Source organism: Dama dama, chromosome 15, assembly GCF_033118175.1.
Source record: "Dama dama isolate Ldn47 chromosome 15, ASM3311817v1, whole genome shotgun sequence".
Taxonomy (NCBI): Eukaryota; Metazoa; Chordata; class Mammalia; order Artiodactyla; family Cervidae; genus Dama; species Dama dama.
The window spans coordinates 4,308,900-4,326,093 of record NC_083695.1 but is presented as its reverse complement, the minus strand read 5'-3'; the positions used below and the strand labels follow the sequence as shown (position 1 = coordinate 4,326,093).

Here is a 17,194-nt window from a genome sequence, read left to right as displayed (position 1 = left end):
AAGTTTCTCTGGCACGTGGGCTCTTCCTGAGTAAGGGATCGAACTTGAGTGTCTTGCATTGTCAGGCAGAGTCTTTACCACTGAGCCACCAGAGAAGCCCCGCCCCTCCCCCTTTAGCCCCGCCCCTCCCCCTTCTAGCCCCGCCCCCTCCCCTTTTTTGAGTTTACTGGATCTAATAGGTGTTCAGTGCTACTTCACTGTTGTTTTAGTTTGTAATTTCCTAATGATATATGATTTTGAGTATTTTTGATATGCTTATTTACTATCTGTGTATTTTCTTTGGCCAGGCGTTCAGATTTATACATTTTTAATGAGGTTGTTTGTTCCAGATTTTTTGGTATAGTCGGAGTACAATCCTTTATCAAATATGTATTTTGTAAATGTATTTTTCTGTGGCTTGTGTGTAAGTTTTGTGAATAAGGTTTTTCACAGTTTAAATTTATAATTTTTTAAAGTTCATGTCATAAATTTTATATCCTTTTTTGGATAGACTTTAGTGTTTTGCTTTTTTTTTTTTGGTTAAATTTCATAAGCAAAACTGAGGTACTGTAGATACAGTTTTAAGCAAAGCTGAGGTGCCATAGATACAGTTTTGCCTTTTGTCTGTTGAGAAGTTTGAGTGAGGTTGGTGTAAATTGTAAAATTATGTCTACATTCCTTTGATTAGATATGGCTTCCAATTATTTGTATAATTGGTTTTGGAGATGTCATGGGAAGTCAGTTTCCTCAAGGGAAACTGGGTGGGTTCCATGAAACATGAACTGTCTTCGATCCCTGGGAATCACTTTCTGCTTTTTCTGGCTTTGGATTTGACTTGTTTGGATATCTCATACTAGTGGAATCACAGAACGTTTGTCCTTTTTTGGTCTGGTGTATTTCACTTAATATAATGACCATAAGGTTCATCCAGATTGTAGCATTGTCAGAATTACCATCTTTGAAGGGCTGAATCATAGTCCATTGTGTGTATACCACAGTTTGTTTATGGAATTGGCTGTCCTGGACACTTAGATTGCTTCTGCTTGTTGGCCAGTGTGACTCATGCTATTATGAATATGCCTGCAGAAATATGCAATTTTTCAGCCCCTTTTTCCAAACCTTTTGGGTACATAGCGTGATTTAGAATTGAAATATATGTTCATTCCATGTGTTAGTTTTGGAGTAATTTCTGTAATGTCTTACACGGTGGCAGAACCATTTCAGACCATTTCATACCATTTCAGTATGGTAGAATACTGTTCAAGCTTTTGAAAATACCTTGTATTGCATATTCATTCACCCACCGATGGACACTTCAATGGGTTCTACCTTTGGGCTATTGTGAATAATGTCGCTATGAATATTTGCGTACCAGTTTTTGTTTGAATTATTAACAAATACATAGTACTATATATGAAAGAAACCACAAGGACCTACTGTATAGTTTAGGAAACTGTATTGAATATCTTGTGATAACGTATAATGGAACAGAATCTCAAAAGGAATATATGAAAAAGACATAATACCATGATAATTATTGTGCCAACACTATGAGTTATCATAACACTAGTCAACATGTATTTATACATGCCACTAAAATATTCACATCTGTAGGTATATTTCACTGCTTGATTATATAAAAATAGAGAATTCAAACAGAGAATAAATAAACTTCCCGTCATTGATCATCATCACTTATGCACTATTACTACCTGTAATACTCATTGTATAAGTGCTGGACTAGGAATTTACATTCGTGTAAACCAAGAGATTGTGAAGGTATAAGGAAGTATAACTTATTTAATTCCTTAATGAAGGATTATAGAACTCTATGTACATGAAGTGAATGAAAGTCCAATGGTTTAATTGAGCCACATTCTTACTAGAGTGATGAGCTTCCACCCCACCCAATGTTAGCTCACAATTAAATCCTGCAGTTACCTGGCCTCAGTGTCTGCTTCCTGCCATCCAGAAAGAAAAGGTGAGGAAGTCCTGACAAAAACGTTGCTATTTTTCTTTTTTTTGATTTTGTATTTAATTGCAGGGCTTGGCAAAAAGAGGGCCTAACCTGTTTTTAGAGTTCCATCCCAAGGCTTGCTCTGGCATGTTACATATGTTAACAAACTGCTGATTATTTAACAAAGGACAATGATCTACACTTCACTATTTGTTGCTTGAGCTGGAATAGTAGGCATCCCTTTAAGTGTAGTCCTTCATGCTGAAGTAGGCATACCTGAAGCAATAGCATATGAGGAACACATTTATCATGTAGACATCACATCCCATGAACTTGTAATAATTTTTCAGTTATATCCATCATCATTGGAGGAACTGACTTGTCCCAGTAATAACTGGAGTACCCAACATAACAGTTCCTTGACTAAATAATACGCTTACGAGTACTTCTTCCAATGTTCTTTCTCCTACTTTGGTCATGAACAGGAGAAGCTGATGGCAGTGGTTCTTGAAATGTATATCAATTCCTAGGTGCCACAGTTGGTAAATAATCTGCCTACCAGTGCAGGAGATGGAAGTGATGTGGGTTTGATCCCTGGGTCGGGAAGATAACAATTCATACACTCATTTTATGTGATTAAGTTTTATACTCATGAGTTTTTTTCTTCTGTATACAGAATATATAGTTGGGCTATAAAGAAAGCTGAGCGCAGAAGAATGGATGCTTTTGAACTGTGGTGTTGGAGAAGACTCTTGAGAGTCCCTTGGACTGCAGGGAAATCCAACCAGTCTATCCTAAAGGAAATCAGTTCTGGGTGTTCATTGGAAGGACTGATGTTGAAGCTGAAACTCCAATATTTTGGCTACCTAATGTGAAGAGCTGACTCATTTGAAAAGACCCTGATGTTGGGAAAGATTGAAGGCAGGAGGAGAAGGGGACGACAGAGGATGAGATGGTTGGATGGCATTACCAACTCAATGGACATGAGTTTGGGTAGACTCTGGGAGTTGGTGATGGACAGGGAGACCTGGCATGCTGTGGTTCATGGGGTCACAGAGTTGGACACGACTGAGCAACTGAACTGAACTGAACAGAAAAACAAATGCTGTTCCAGGACACTGAAAGAACCCTAATGTTGAAAGTCAGATCTGTGTTGTGAGCAATGCTTAGAAATCCATGAGTTGAAGCATAGTATTATGCCTATCATCCTTGTAGTTTCCTCAGTGAAATATGTTGAGAAAGCTCTTCATTCATGGTATAGATTCATGAAGAAGCTAAATAGCATTAATCCTTTATGTTGACAACTGTGAATTTAAATCTCCTGTGAATCAACCACACATACCAACATGATTTATTAGTATTATATCAATATTTTTTAGGCCTATTTCACGGAGAAGGCAATGGCACCCCACTCCAATATTCTTGCCTGGAAAATCCCATGGACAGAGGAGCCTGGTAGACTGCAGTCCATGGGGTCACTAAGAGTAGGGCACGACTGAGCGACTTCACTTTCGCTTTTCACTTTCATGCATTGGAGAAGGAAATGGCAACCCACTCCAGTGTTCTTGGCTGGAGAATCCCAGGGACAGAGGAGCCTAGTGGGCTGCGGTCTATGGGGTCGCACAGAGTCGAACATGTCTGAAGCAACTTAGCAGCATTGTATTTCAACTAAAAATATCAATATACAATTTACATGAAGTCAAGACATAAAATCAGGGCAAATACAAAATATTCCATCCTTTGAGAAAGGGAGCGAAAAATCTATGTGCTTTGCCTATTGCATTTTTATGTATTAGATCCTTAAGTATTTTATTCACCACACCCAACTGAATGATTCACCAATGTTTCAGAGAGGAAAGGATCATTTCTCTTTAACAATGAGTAGTTCAACTCCTCTCAAAGCAAATACCGGATGGTAATAACTATGAAGGACAAAGTTGATTATTCATATTTATATTACTCATTCATTAGCTTGACAAAGGCACTAGATCTGTTACCACATTTAAAAAAAAATAATATCCGCATGTGACAGTGCAAGTGGCTCAATCGTGCCTGACTATTTGTGACCCCATGGACTATACAGTCCATGGAATTCTCTAGGCCAGAATACTGGAGTGGGTAGTTTATCCCTTCTCCAGGGGATCTTCCTGACCCAGGAATCAAACCAGGGTCTCCTGCATTTCAGGCAGATTCTTTACCAACTGAGCTATTAGGGCTTCCCTGGTGGCTCAGTTGGTAAAGAATATCTGCATAACTGTCTATAAATTTGGAATTAGCAATCTGTCTGTGAGCAGGACCGGTTATAAGCAGCTTCTGTGATAAAACAGAAGCATGACTGTCTGACTTTCTTCTACAAGGATCTTTCACTATTCTTGTGCTAGTGAACATGGAAAGTATTAGATTCGGTTTCTAAGTGAGAATTACAGTGAGAAACTAATGGCTAATATCACAGCTGGCCATTTAAGTACTTAATGGGAGAGGCAATCCTAGCTCTACCAAGCAGTAGCCATCATGAAATTAGCTATTGTCATTATAGCCAAGTTCCTTGAATTTGTAGTGTTATTTGCTGTGTTATTCAAGAATATGCCTTCACCCTGTCAATAACACATATTTCCATAACACATAGCAATGCACTAAACCGATGTGCATCTTACAGTAAATCCCAGCCCTGATGTCTTTTAGGAGCCTCTCCGGCCATTGTCATAATTTTGTGTGAGACCGTGAAAACTCAGTGTTTTTATTATGCTTGTGCTTATGATGGGAGGTCTGAGAAAGCACTTCTGAAGCTTTATTCCTATCAGTTGTTATCATTTTTATAGAGTCTTTAAGGTTTAATCACTGAGGTGTTGCTTCTACACTTGTACTAGGCTGAGTAGTAACATGCCCTTTCTCCCTAAGTGCAGTAGAAGTCATTCCCACTTCCCAACATGCCTGTCTTCTGTCCTCTGAAGTATGTATTGCTTGAGTTCACCATAGCCTGGTAGATGGAAATCGTCAGGATATTCTAGAAAACATTTTTATTGCAGTCTCTTCAGGAGGTTACAACTGCTGCAAACCTCAGGATTTTACAAAGCACTTTTTACAACCTCAGATGAAGGAGAAGTCAACACACGTGACAGTCACAGGCTTCCATGGCCTGTACATGATCGTGGGCTTTGCTTTCATAGTCATCCTGTTTCTTATACCAACTAAGATATCACTGTATTTTTTTAAATCACTTTATCTTTGATGTTTTTTAGATATATTATGGATTTTCCTATATATCTTCACTTATTGATGAGGGTCTTATGTTAGTAGTAGTTACTAAAACTGACTTCCAGTCAGTTAGCTGTGGTAGAATAGGAAAAAGAATGACCAACTGTATATTTTTAACATTATGTATTAATATATTATTAGTTTTATTTGCAGTCATCCAACTCTAACTTTCTGAAATAAACACTCAGATAAATCATGTCCTTTTGAATGTCCGTTTGACTGTATAGGAGCACGGCAATGTTATTAAATTGTTTAGTTTCCATTTATGTTTCTCCTGTTTGATGTAGATATCGGCCTTTGGTTTTATCACAAGCATTGCAAGTAAAAAAAAAATTAATTAGAGCTCCAGTGGTAGTTTTACTGTTAGCAATAAGTATAGCATAATGTGAACACAAAAGAGGTTAGAGTAGACGAAATATGAAAGTTAGTTTAAAAGAAAGTATACAATGTTGAATGATTACAGTAGGATTAAATTTATAGTTATGAAGTTCCTTTAGTATTATTCTATCCTTTCAGTTTCTTTTGCAGGGGTGTTAATGTACAGATTCCAGTACCATGGCTAGAGTGAATAATACTATCATTATTCATGAGAGCAACTCTACTAATTCTTAACGCTCATGTCACTCAAGGTATTTTAATACCTATTATGTTAGTAGTGTTTGTAGTTTGTGAAGTCACATAAGTTGTATTCATTCAAGCAATAGTATAAAACAGCTATGGCATCAATTATAGATGTGAATAGATACAGAATGTGAATCTTTTTCACTGTGACATTATTATTTAAGGTATTCTATTAATACCAGTAAAAAAGCTGTACAGAAATAATATAATGTTTATTAAGAAAACAGATTTACTAATGCATTTTATTATTCTATTTCTTTTAAACCGATTTAATGACAACAGGCTTAATTTTTCATTAACTTGTATGACCATCAGCAGTTTGACCAAGTTGAAGAACATGACTCGTTCGTAGTCTTCCTCATCAGCTCACTCCATCTACTAGCTTTAAAATTATTTAGTACAGAGCTCAAACACTGTTTAGGTGTTAATCCAGTGTTTTGTTTGATTATCGTGCAGGATCATTTTAAAAGTAAAAGTATGCCTGTTTGAGTTAGAGCTCTGATCCCAACAGTCCATGTAGAATTTCTTCCACTGAGAAATGTATTATTTTTGCACAAATGCTACTGAAATTTGTGGATATGGTATACGGCGAATCACAATAAGTGTAAACAGCTTAGCATGCTACTTATTTGAAACCACCACTACTAATGACATTCTCATTCATTTGAGGACTAAATATAGCCAACTTAGGCTGTGTTTGCCAAATAGACTTTGAAGTATTCTTCACATAATCCTTCATCAGTCCATGGCACTTGTCAGAGCAAGGAAACCCTTGCTACATCAAGGTTGTGAACACATATACTCATGTGTTGTTTGAGATTTTAAAGTCATTCTTCAGTTTTCTTTGAGGAATGGTTCTGTATATGTCCCGTGGATCCCCAAATCCACTGATGTTCATGTGCCTTGGGGCTTCCCAGGTGGTGCTAGTGGTAAAGAACCCATCTGCCAATGCAGGAGACATAAGAGATACGGGTTCGATGTCTGGAGCAGGAAGATCTCCTGAAGGGGAGAGCATGGCAACGCACTCCAGTATCCTTGCCTGGAGAATCCCATGGACGGAGGAGCCTGGTGGGCCCTAGTCCATACGATCCCAAAGAGCTGGACACGGTGTAAGTGACTTAGCACAGCACATGATTCCTTGTAATAGCTGATATAATGGAGATGACGTGTAAAGAAGTGCCAGCAGGTGAAAGTCAATATTCACCACTTTTAAAAGTTTAAACTTTGGAATTTATTGCGATATTTACATCCATATTTGTATGACTTCATAGTTGGAGAATCTATGCATATGAACGGCTGATTGTGTTATATTTATGTTGAGGGAAGATTTATTTTTATGTGGTTTGAGATACAGGTCCCATTTCATTCGTATGCATGTGTATACTCATCACATACCATCCTTTTTTGAAAAGACCATTGTTTTGAAAGGTTGTTGCCGAGCCACAAAAGATGCTGGGATTCTTGGCCTCCTTAGGAGACGAATTCAATCCGGGGCCAGTGACGAGGCTTGGTCACTCAGAGCTTTTGTGTCAGAAAGTTTTATTAAAGTATAAAAGAGCTTCTGACATAGACATCAGAAGGGGGCAGAAAGAGTACCCCCTGCTAGTCTTTAGCCAGGTGTTATAGTAGCTACTAGCAGTCTACTAAATTAGAGAAAGGAAATGTCTCAAAACTCAGAGAATGGCAGCAGGCCCCTCACCCACAAGATACATGGAGATACCAGTGGCACCAGGTGAGTCATCCTGGGCCATAAAACGATTGACATGAATCTTGGAGAAAGGCAGATTTCCAAGCAAATATATAGCTTCATTAACATAGATTAGGAGAACAAGGTATGAGTAAAACATACTGGTTTGTCAAGTCAGTTCTGAGCCTTCAGGTGGAACCGATTTGAAGAGAGAGTCTAGGGTAAATACCTACTACACTAACATAGCTTAAGGCAAACATTTCCATAAGAAAAATGCCTTGGTTAGCTCAAAGTTTGAGAAAAGTTCAGGTGGAACCAGGTGTCATTATAGCAACAAGGAATTTTAAGAGAAAACCTCTTTTTAAATTTGTATAGAGAAGGGGAAAAAAGATAACACTAGCTTGTTTCCTGCTGCCTCTTAAGAGAGAGATAAAAAATAGACGTCTGCACTTGCAGCCTATTTCCTTCCTTTGGAGATGCCTGACCTTCCTGCCTGTTACCAGCTCAATTTCATTAATTGAATGTTATCTGCCTTGTGAAACACTGAGTCTAGAAGTATGTGTTTATTGGGGGGTATTTCATCCAATTTCGTTTAAATGCATATGTTAATGGTAGTATTACAAAGTTTTATATGCTGCTGCTTTGTATACTGACATATGACATTGGGAAATGTGAGTCTCCAAGTTTGATTTTGTTTTTCAAGTTTGTTTTTCTTTTTAGGGGTACAAAGAAAAATAATATGACTGTTAAAATCAGCTTTTGTATTTTTTGCCAAATATTAATTCTGATCACATCGAATCTGGAGGTGTGTCTGTGCAATAAAGTCCTAATAACTATGTTAATTCATTTCTCTACCATGGGATGTTTTCATACCTATTGAGGATTTACTTCATTTATTTTGGTCATACTTGTTTAATTTTCTGTCTTACAGTCTTGTTCATAGATCAAAGCTATTAAATACTGAAAATGACATTTGAAATGGTCATCTTTTTTTTTTTTCATCTGTTTTTAAATGCCTTGTGAGGTTCTTCATTGGTAGTTTATAAAACTGAATGGATTCTGGGTAGCCATACTTTCTTATTGTCATTCTGTGAATTTGAAGAATGTCTGAAGTTGTTTATGCCTTAAACATTAATACAGATGATGTCCAATATTTATCTGAATAGACTTGCTTTCAATTTGTAGTTTCCTATGCGTATGTCTTTCTTTATGGATTTGGGTGGAACTTGTACTGGAACACTGAAAAATCTGTTAGAGCAACCATCCTGACCTTTTTTCTGACGGTCATAATTAAGATTTTCATTGTCAATGATGAGTATGACATTTGTACTGTCATTTTGTGTTGGGAGCCGCCGGGATGCACCCAGTCCATGACAAGGTCATGGGACGAGACAGGAACCTGCAAGGCAGCTCTTCCTCACATGGGGCTGCCCCGGGGGCCCGATATGTCCCCTCTGGAGCCAGCGGGACGAGAAAGGAACCTGCAAGGCAGCTCTTCCCCTCGAGGTTGTCCCGGGGACAAGGTCACGGGATGAGAAAGGAATCTGCAAGGCAGCTCTTCCCCTCGAGGTTGTCCCAGGGGCCCGGTATGTCTCTTTCTTCCTTCTGTCTTACTGTTGTTGGGCTTTCTATTAATTTTTGGAAATGATAATATATAGTAATAAGGCCTCGCTGGAAAAGTCCAAGCCTTTTTGGAAATGCTTAAGATTGCTCTGGCTCAGGACACGACCATAAACATCAAGTCATAAAAGAAAGGGCCACAGGTATAGTTTGGCTGCTTGCCTAAAAGATTATAACATTCTAGAATAGAAAAGAGTAGAGGTATTTAGATTTAGAAGTAGATATACTGCTTTAGTTTACTTGCTCCTTGGTTGAAAGGGTTTTCACTATTGCTATTTCCTTGCTGCTATTTGTTCATTGCTTCCCTTTCTTTAAACAACATGGGATATTATGGGTATTTTTGTAAAATTAGAAAATGGGGTATATAGGATTTTAATAGAAGATTTATATTAACCAGCTTTACTGCCATTATCTTACTATTAATAGAGGTGTTTTGCTGCTTTAGAGGTGTTTTTGCTGTTTAATAGTTAATCGTTGTAAAATGAGATTTTGTGGTTTCAGGTAAAGAAAAATATCAGGTTTTCCTCATGGTACTATTTTCAGAAATGTCAAACATGTTACTGTAACCCTTCCCATGTATTGTTTTATTGTCTAAAGAATTTACACTATACCTGAGATTTGTAAAACATTGTTTTTGTTAGAGTGAAAATGTTAGGCCATTGAGGCAAGAAGACTATGTACGGGACATTTAAGTATAAACCCTGTAATCGGAAACGTTCTAGACGAATGCTTAGGGGAAAAACATGGGGAAAAAAATATTGACAGAAGCACAAACCAATATCTGATGTAATATGTGGTGACTTAAGGGGTAGGTAACATTCATTCTATAAAAACTGAGCTATCCTAAAAAAAAAAAAAGCTACCTCTTCTATGCAACGTCTGTGTGTGTGTGTCTGTCTGTCTTCTTCCTCGCCGACCCCACTCATCCCTTGGGTATTCCTGGTCCTGCCAGGGCTGGACCTTGGCAATTTTGCTCAATGCTTTGGATCCTAGTGGTAAAACGTGCTGTTAATCCTACTTTTGCGAGGATTGAAAACATCATAAAAACTGGAATTTGTTTAAATATTTTTGGTTTAAATATATCTTGTGTATATAATTACCCAGATTACTGTTGGGTATTAGATTGCTATGTTACAATATGTATGACATACATGAGTTCCACTGTTATTGATAGGATATGTGGTGGAGAGGTATTTGGTGGTGCAAGTGATTTAAATGATGTGTTCACAGTGTTTATATTCCTGCTATGCGGTTAATGGGTCTTGGATCCACGTTTGAAATATGACTCCCTTGTCTTTTGTGATGCATGAGAAGTGCCGAAATGGAAGATGATGCAGGTTAAGTCTAGGGTTGAGGGTGTGAGTAGGGTGTGGGGGAGGGTGTGGGTTAGGTTAAGGGTGTGGATTAGGGTGTGGGTTACCTTGTGGCTTAGGGGTTAGAAGTTAGGGGTGTGGGTGAGGGTGAGGGCTGAGGGGTGAAGGTGTCAGGTTAGGGTTAGGGGGTCTGGGATAGGGTTACGGTGTTGGTTAGGGTTAGGGTGTCATGTTGGGGTTAGGGTTAGGGCAAGGGCGAGGGCAATTTCGGGGCCTTATGGAGGGGCCTCACAGTCAAAGGTAAAGGCAGAGTCACATCCACACGTCTGTTCCATCCCCTTTGCTCTATAGTAGAGCTCTAGTAAGCCTAGGCCTGTTAGGAAAACTCTTGGCTCCTGTGAGGACACATCCTGTGTGTGAATCTGCATACCAGACCTAGGGGCCACAGGGCGCCTGTTTCCTTCTGGGAGAGGGGACCCTGAAGCGGTGTTGCCTGGCAACAGCTTGAAAATCCATTAAATTGCACTTTACATACCTCTGACAAAGCTAGTTTTGCTCCACCTTTTCACCATTTAGAAGCAAGCCCTCCATACCCTCTCCCCAAGTAGGCAATGGGCCTACTTTGAGTGGAAAGGCCCCTTGAGGAGCTGAGCCCAGGAAGGCACCCAATCATGTCAGACACACTTCTGCTGCTTACTTCCTCATGGGCAGTATCACTATCAGCTAGGAATGTCTTTGCAAGGATTGCAAAGGGAAGGGGAGATATATGGCCCTGCCTCTGAAACTTTGGTCCTCTGAGCAGAACTGGAATTCAATTCTATCAGTGAAACTGTGCCTTCCAAAGAGGCTTGCAAACACACGCTGGGTGGCTGCCTCTTCTTCCCCGAAGAAGGCTCCCTTCCCCTGCAACCTGCAAACTCCCTGTCCCAGCCTCCTGGAAAAGCGCTTCTTGGAGTTCCTTTCTTAGTGGCAGTTATCCCTGAACTTGGGGCCATAGGGAGTAGCCCCACACTCACAGGGAAAGGCAGACCCACCTCCACACATCTCTTCCGTCCCCTTTGCTCTGTAGGACAACTCTAGTGAGCCTAGGTCTGTCAGAAAATTCTTGGCTTTGATGGGAATACACCCTGTGTGTGAACCTGCATACCCGACCTAGGGGCCACAGGGCGCCTGTTTTGCTCGAGTGGGCCTTGAAGCAGTACAGCCTAGCGAGAGCTTGAAAATCCATCCAATTGCTCCTTTCTTACCTCTGACAGCTAGCTTTGCTCCACCCTTTGGCAGTGTGGAGGGAAGAGGGCCCAACCCCCTCCCCAAGCGGACATGGGGCCTACTCTGAGAGGAAAGGCCCCTTGAGGAGCTGAGCCCATCAAGGCACCCAGTCATGTCAAACATACTCCCACTGCTTGCTTCTTCATGGGCAGTACCACTATCAGCTTGGAATGTCTTTGCAAGGATCGCAAGGGGAAGGGGAGATACACGACCCTGCCTCTGGAACTTCGGTCCTCTGAGCAGACCTGAGAGCTCTAGGGAGCCTAGGACTGTCAGGAAAATTCTTGGCTCCTTCGGGGACACACCCCGTATGTGGCATACCGGACCTCGGGGCCACAGTGTGCCTGCTTCTCTCGGTGTGCCTGAAGCAGTACAGCCTAGCAACAGCTATTGAGCCTAGGTCTGTCTGAACATTCTTGGGTCCTGCGGGGAAAACACCCTGTGCACACCCCTGGATACCGGGCCTAGGGGCCAAAATTCTCACATGTCTCCTGGGGAGCCCTAACACAGTGTGACCTAGCAACTGCTTGAAAATCCATCCCATTGCTGTTTTCCTCCTTCTGATACAGATAGCATTGCTCCTTGCTTTGGGATATCTCAAGCAAGGGGCGAGTCCATAACTGCTCGCCTGGGGCCCAATGGATGTGCAAGGTGCCCTCGACCAGGTGACCCTAGCATGGCACCTGGCCCCCTCAGACACACTCCTGCAGCCTTCTTCCTCATGGGCAGCATCGCTCTGACCCAGGAATGTGTTTGCAAGGCTCGGAATGTGCAGGGAGACACACGGCCCTGACTCTGGAATTGAGGTCCTCGGGGCAGGCCTGCAGGTCTGACATCTGAGAAGCAAAACACTTGCTGCAAATAGAGGCCTGAAAACACACTCTCTGTGGATGCCTGTCCTTCCTCCAAGGAAGATAGCTTTCCCAGTCTCCTGCGTGCTGAGTGTCATACAGCTGGAATGCGCTTGCATGGAGGGCATGATTCAGTGGCAATGGCCCCTAAGGCGCTGTGCCCAGGTAGGGCTCCCACACTCACAGGCAAATCAAAGCAACACAAAAGCTCTGAGCAATCAAGCTGCATCAACTGGCCAGGATTGAATTCTTCTCCTCTGGAGGCCAAGAATCCTGGTGCCTTTTGTGGTTCAACAACGACCTTTCAGTCTTTTGTAATTCATATTGAATCTTCATTTCAGATTGAAGATGCATTCCAAGGTATTGCCATCTTAAGTCTTTCCATCGCTATGGAATATCTGTACATGTATTCAGGATATTTTTCAGCAATCATGTATAATTTCCAGTGTGCCAGTCTTGTCATCCTCATTACATCCGTGGCAAAGTATTTTATTAATGTTGACATTATCAAAAGGGAATTTTTTTTTTTAAATTCCTTTTCAGATTATTATTTGCTAGTGTATACAGATAAAACTGTGTAATCATTCATTTTTATCAGTTTGGACAGCTTGACAGTTGTCTTTACTTTCTTTACTTTCTCATACTTTAAGATTATCCTGGCTTATATATTTACTGTCTCGCCCCTAGTCTCAGTCATTTATTCAAAGAATTTCTGTCCTTTTTTTTTAAACACTGAATTATTTTTGATGATGCTGGGTCTTTGTAGCTAGATGCCTAGTTGTAGTGAGCAGAGGCTACCCTCTAGTTGCCTTGCCATGGCTTCTCATTGCAGCGCTTTCTCTGGTTGCAGAACTTGGGCTCTGGAGCATGCAAGTACTTCAATAGTTGTACGGGGGCTTAGTTGCCCCTGGGCATGTGGAATCTTCTAGGACCAGGGATTGAACCTGTGTTCCCTGCATTGGTAGGCAGATCCTTTACCACTGGACCACCAGGGACATTTCCTGTTCCTTTTCATTAGAGAATGATATTTAAAACATACATGTAGGAGCTAAATATGCTCAGCTGACAATATTTGGAAATATATACATGTATTCCAGCTTACATATTCAGTTGAAGGTAATTTGTGATGATGTCTCCATGGATCTTGTAACCTTTCCTTTTGTTTATCCGTAACTTCCCATTCCAATGGTAAGATACCTGGCTTCCACCACTTGTCAGGTATAGAATTCAGTGCTTGTCCCATGTGGTTACTGAAAAATCTGTCAGACTGTCTTCCAAAGGGGGCTGTACATGCGTTCCACCAGTATCTTGAGTATGTTTCTGTAGGAGAGTTTACTATCAGTATACCCTCCGTGGCCAGGTGTCTATTTCAATCTTTACCAGTTATGAATGGACTTGTTTGCTCTAGCGTTCTTGGACAATTTGAGTGCAGATTCTTTGCCAGATATGCATTTTTTAGGAAAACGATTGTATTTATTTTTGGCTGTGTTGGTCTTCGTGTGTGGGCTTTTCCCTAGTTTGGGTGAGCGTGGGCCATAACCAGTGGTGTGCGGGCTTCTCACTGCAGTGGCTCCTCACACTGTGGGGCACAGGCTCACGGGCTTCAGTAGTTGCAGTGTGTCAGCTCGGCGTTGTGGCTTCCAGGCTCTGGCGCACAGGCTCTGCAGTTGTGGCACACGGGCTCCATAGCATGTGGGATCTTCCCATCCCAGGGATCACACCTGCATCTCCAGCACTGGCAGGCAGATTCTTTACCACGGAGCCACTAGGGAAGCACTCAGGCATATTTTTGATTCTAGTTCTCCACACATGTACCTGGTGAGAGAGGCCAGCATCAAGAGGCCTGGCAGCTGGGAGTCCTCAGCTATAGTTCTAGCTGTGCCATCAAAAGCTCTGGGGCCTTTGGTGAGCATCTCAACTTCCCTGGGATTGTTTCCTCCCCTCAGAAATGCCCTGCTGTGGGACTGTAGCCCACCAAGCTCCTCTGTCCCTGGGATTTCTGAGGCCAGAATACTGGAGGGGGTGCCATTTCCTTCTCTACAAGATAGCATTTTGAAGATGTTTTCTCCTGGATTGTGGTTTTGATGAAGGAAGGGGGATCCCTTCCAGGGCTTGAGAGTGGGTTCCTGTCTGACACTTGGAAGTGAATTGTCCGAGGAGAGGAGTGCTGTCCAAGCGAGAGACTTTATTGGGAAGGGCTGCCAGGGCGGAGGGCAGGAGGGTGAGGGAAACGGAGAGAACTTCTCTGCCACGTGGATCACAGTCTCAGGTTTTATGGTCATTGGGTTAGTTTCTGGTTTGTCTCTTGCCAGTCATTATGAATTGGGATCCTTCCTGGGGGCACACGCATCACTCAGCTGAGATGGATTCCAGCAAGGAGGATCCTGAGAAGCTGGTAGGACCTCTGGACTGGAGTCTCCCATCTCTTTTTGACCTCTCCAGAATCCTGGTTGGTGGTAGTTTGTTAGTTCCTTGTTCCTTACCAGGACCTCCTGTTGTAAGATGACTCCTGCAAGTGTTTTCTCTTTTCTGTTGCCTGGCAAGGGTGGATGGTCAGTGGTTCATTTAATAGTTTGTCTTGACAATACCTCACTAGAAGAAATGGAATGCTCTGGTTAACAAAGAAAAGTATGATTAGATCAATATAATTAGTGAAACAGCAAATGAGTGATCTGCGTTACAACACTCAGCCCTCTCATGCTCATGGTAGACACAATAGACAGAGCAGATTCGTTACCATGCCTTGTGTCCCTGGGGGCTTCCCTGAGAGCTCCGCTGGTAAAGAATTCGCCTGTAGTGCAGAAGGCTCTGGTTCTATTCCTGGGTTGGGAATATCTGCTGGAGAAGGGATAGGCTACCCACTCCAGAATTCTTGGGTTTCCCTTGTGGCTCAGCTGGTAAAGAATCTGCCTGCAATGCGGGAAGCCTGGGTTCAGTTGTCCCTGAGCCAGAGAGGGCCTGACAGTTTTCATTATCAAAGAGAGGCGGGCAGAGCTTAACCAGCAAGTAGTCAGTCAAAAATCTGAATCGATTTGCTATTTTGGTACTACACCATATACTTGTTTGGTTTCCCTATCTTTCATTTCTCTTTCTACCATTTTCCTACCCTTGTTTTACCACAGTAAAAATGTTAAAGACACAGGAACAATATTCCTAATACTGCATAAGTAATTTTTAAATAAGTACAGTTAAACACAAAATTGAACACAAACTGCTTAACTAGAATCTACATTCCTAAAGTGCATATCTTTACATTATAGAAGTGTAAAAATGTTATTGAAGAATATATTAGGTCAGATCATATGACACTGATGTTTCTGTATGTCAAAAATGACTAAAAAAGATTTGACAATTTCCTATAGCTCAACACATAATCACTTGTCTTTTTTCTACTTGGTTTCAGTAGCTTCTAAAGAGGTAAGATGGTGACTTGCAGGAAAGTCATCTTTAAGCACTGTTATTAATTTGGGTGGGTCACAGACATCTTTCAGGATCTGAAACTCATTCCAGAGTTTTCAAAATAAACATAATTCAAAATCTTATATAAGATTTTAAGAAAATTCAAGAACCACAGAAACTCATCTGTGAGCTCCCTCGATTCTGTAGAGACCCCTGAATAAGAAGAATCAGTGCCCACTTCGAGGGATCCCAGATCCTCCAACTCATGGGAACCCACACACTCTGTCAGGACTTCCCTGTAGCTCAGATGGTAACGAATCTGCCTGCTATTCAGGCGATCTGGGTTCGATCCCTGGCTCAGGAAGATCCCCTGGAGGAGGGGATGGCAACCCACTCCAGTAATCTTGCCTGGAGACTCCCATGGACAGAGCAGCCTAGGGGGCTACAGTCCGTGGGGTAGCAAAGAGTCGGACATGACTGAGCGACTAATGCTACTGCTAAACACTTTATCAGACTGGAGGAAGATCCCCTGGACTCACTGGGATTTGGAGGAAAAAGGTACCAGGAAGCAGGAATTCATGAAGAAAAATAAGTTACTTCAAAATGTTGCCATGATCCAGTTCTCTGTCCTTCAGACACCACCCAGTTTGGAATATCTTCCTAGAAGTCTTAGAATGGAATTACTGGGCCAAAGGGCACAGGCATTCCACTGAAGGCTACATCTAAGATGAAATTCCAAAGTTCTATAAAAACCTAAGGTGATCTCCCTTCTCCTTGCTCTAATCCATTCCATATCCTAAAATCTTCTAATGTACTTGAAATTGAGATGGGCATCTTATTGTCCAGTTCATCAGTTCTCAACTTCCTGGACTACTGATGACCATCTCCTTCTATCCTATTTAATTTCCCATTACCCCAAATATAAACTCTCAGCTTTATAAAATGGTTAAGCTTTTCAATTGTCACCTATCTCACATTCATGTCTGAGTTATTATTCATAAAGATCCACTTCTCTCTGCTTTCCAAAATCAAATCTGCGTCATCCTTTATGATCCTCTCTGAATCTCACCTCACACCATTAGCACTTTAGTGTGGTCTAACCGAGAGGAGCTACCACACACCTGAGGTCAGGGGCCACGCCCAAGAGGAGCTTCCTCACGCCCGAGGTCAGGGGCAGCGGCCGAGAGGAGCAACCACACCTCCAAGGAGCGGCTGCTGTGCAGGCACAGGAGGGCCGAGAGGA

At 41.6% G+C, this 17,194-nt stretch overlaps 1 protein-coding gene and 1 long non-coding RNA gene across 10 annotated transcripts in view; one reads left to right on the top strand and one right to left on the bottom strand.

Annotated features, from left to right (window-relative positions):
• Positions 1-2,695, top strand: part of RET (ret proto-oncogene) — a 61,720-nt gene extending 59,025 nt beyond the window's left edge. Inside the window, exon 20 of the transcript XR_009696014.1 lies at positions 2,613-2,695. The gene's annotated coding sequence lies outside the window, so the exon portion shown is untranslated. The remainder of the gene's footprint in view (positions 1-2,612) is intronic.
• A 5,695-nt stretch (positions 2,696-8,390) lies between these two features.
• Positions 8,391-17,194, bottom strand: part of LOC133069927 (uncharacterized) — a 48,271-nt gene continuing 39,467 nt past the window's right edge. For 8 of the 9 annotated variants that reach the window (XR_009696016.1, XR_009696017.1, XR_009696021.1 and 5 more), the window contains one exon: positions 8,391-15,144. This is a non-coding gene — a long non-coding RNA (uncharacterized LOC133069927). Of the gene's footprint in view, positions 15,164-17,194 lie in introns of all 9 variants that reach the window. The other variant, XR_009696020.1, reaches the window with a different exon arrangement.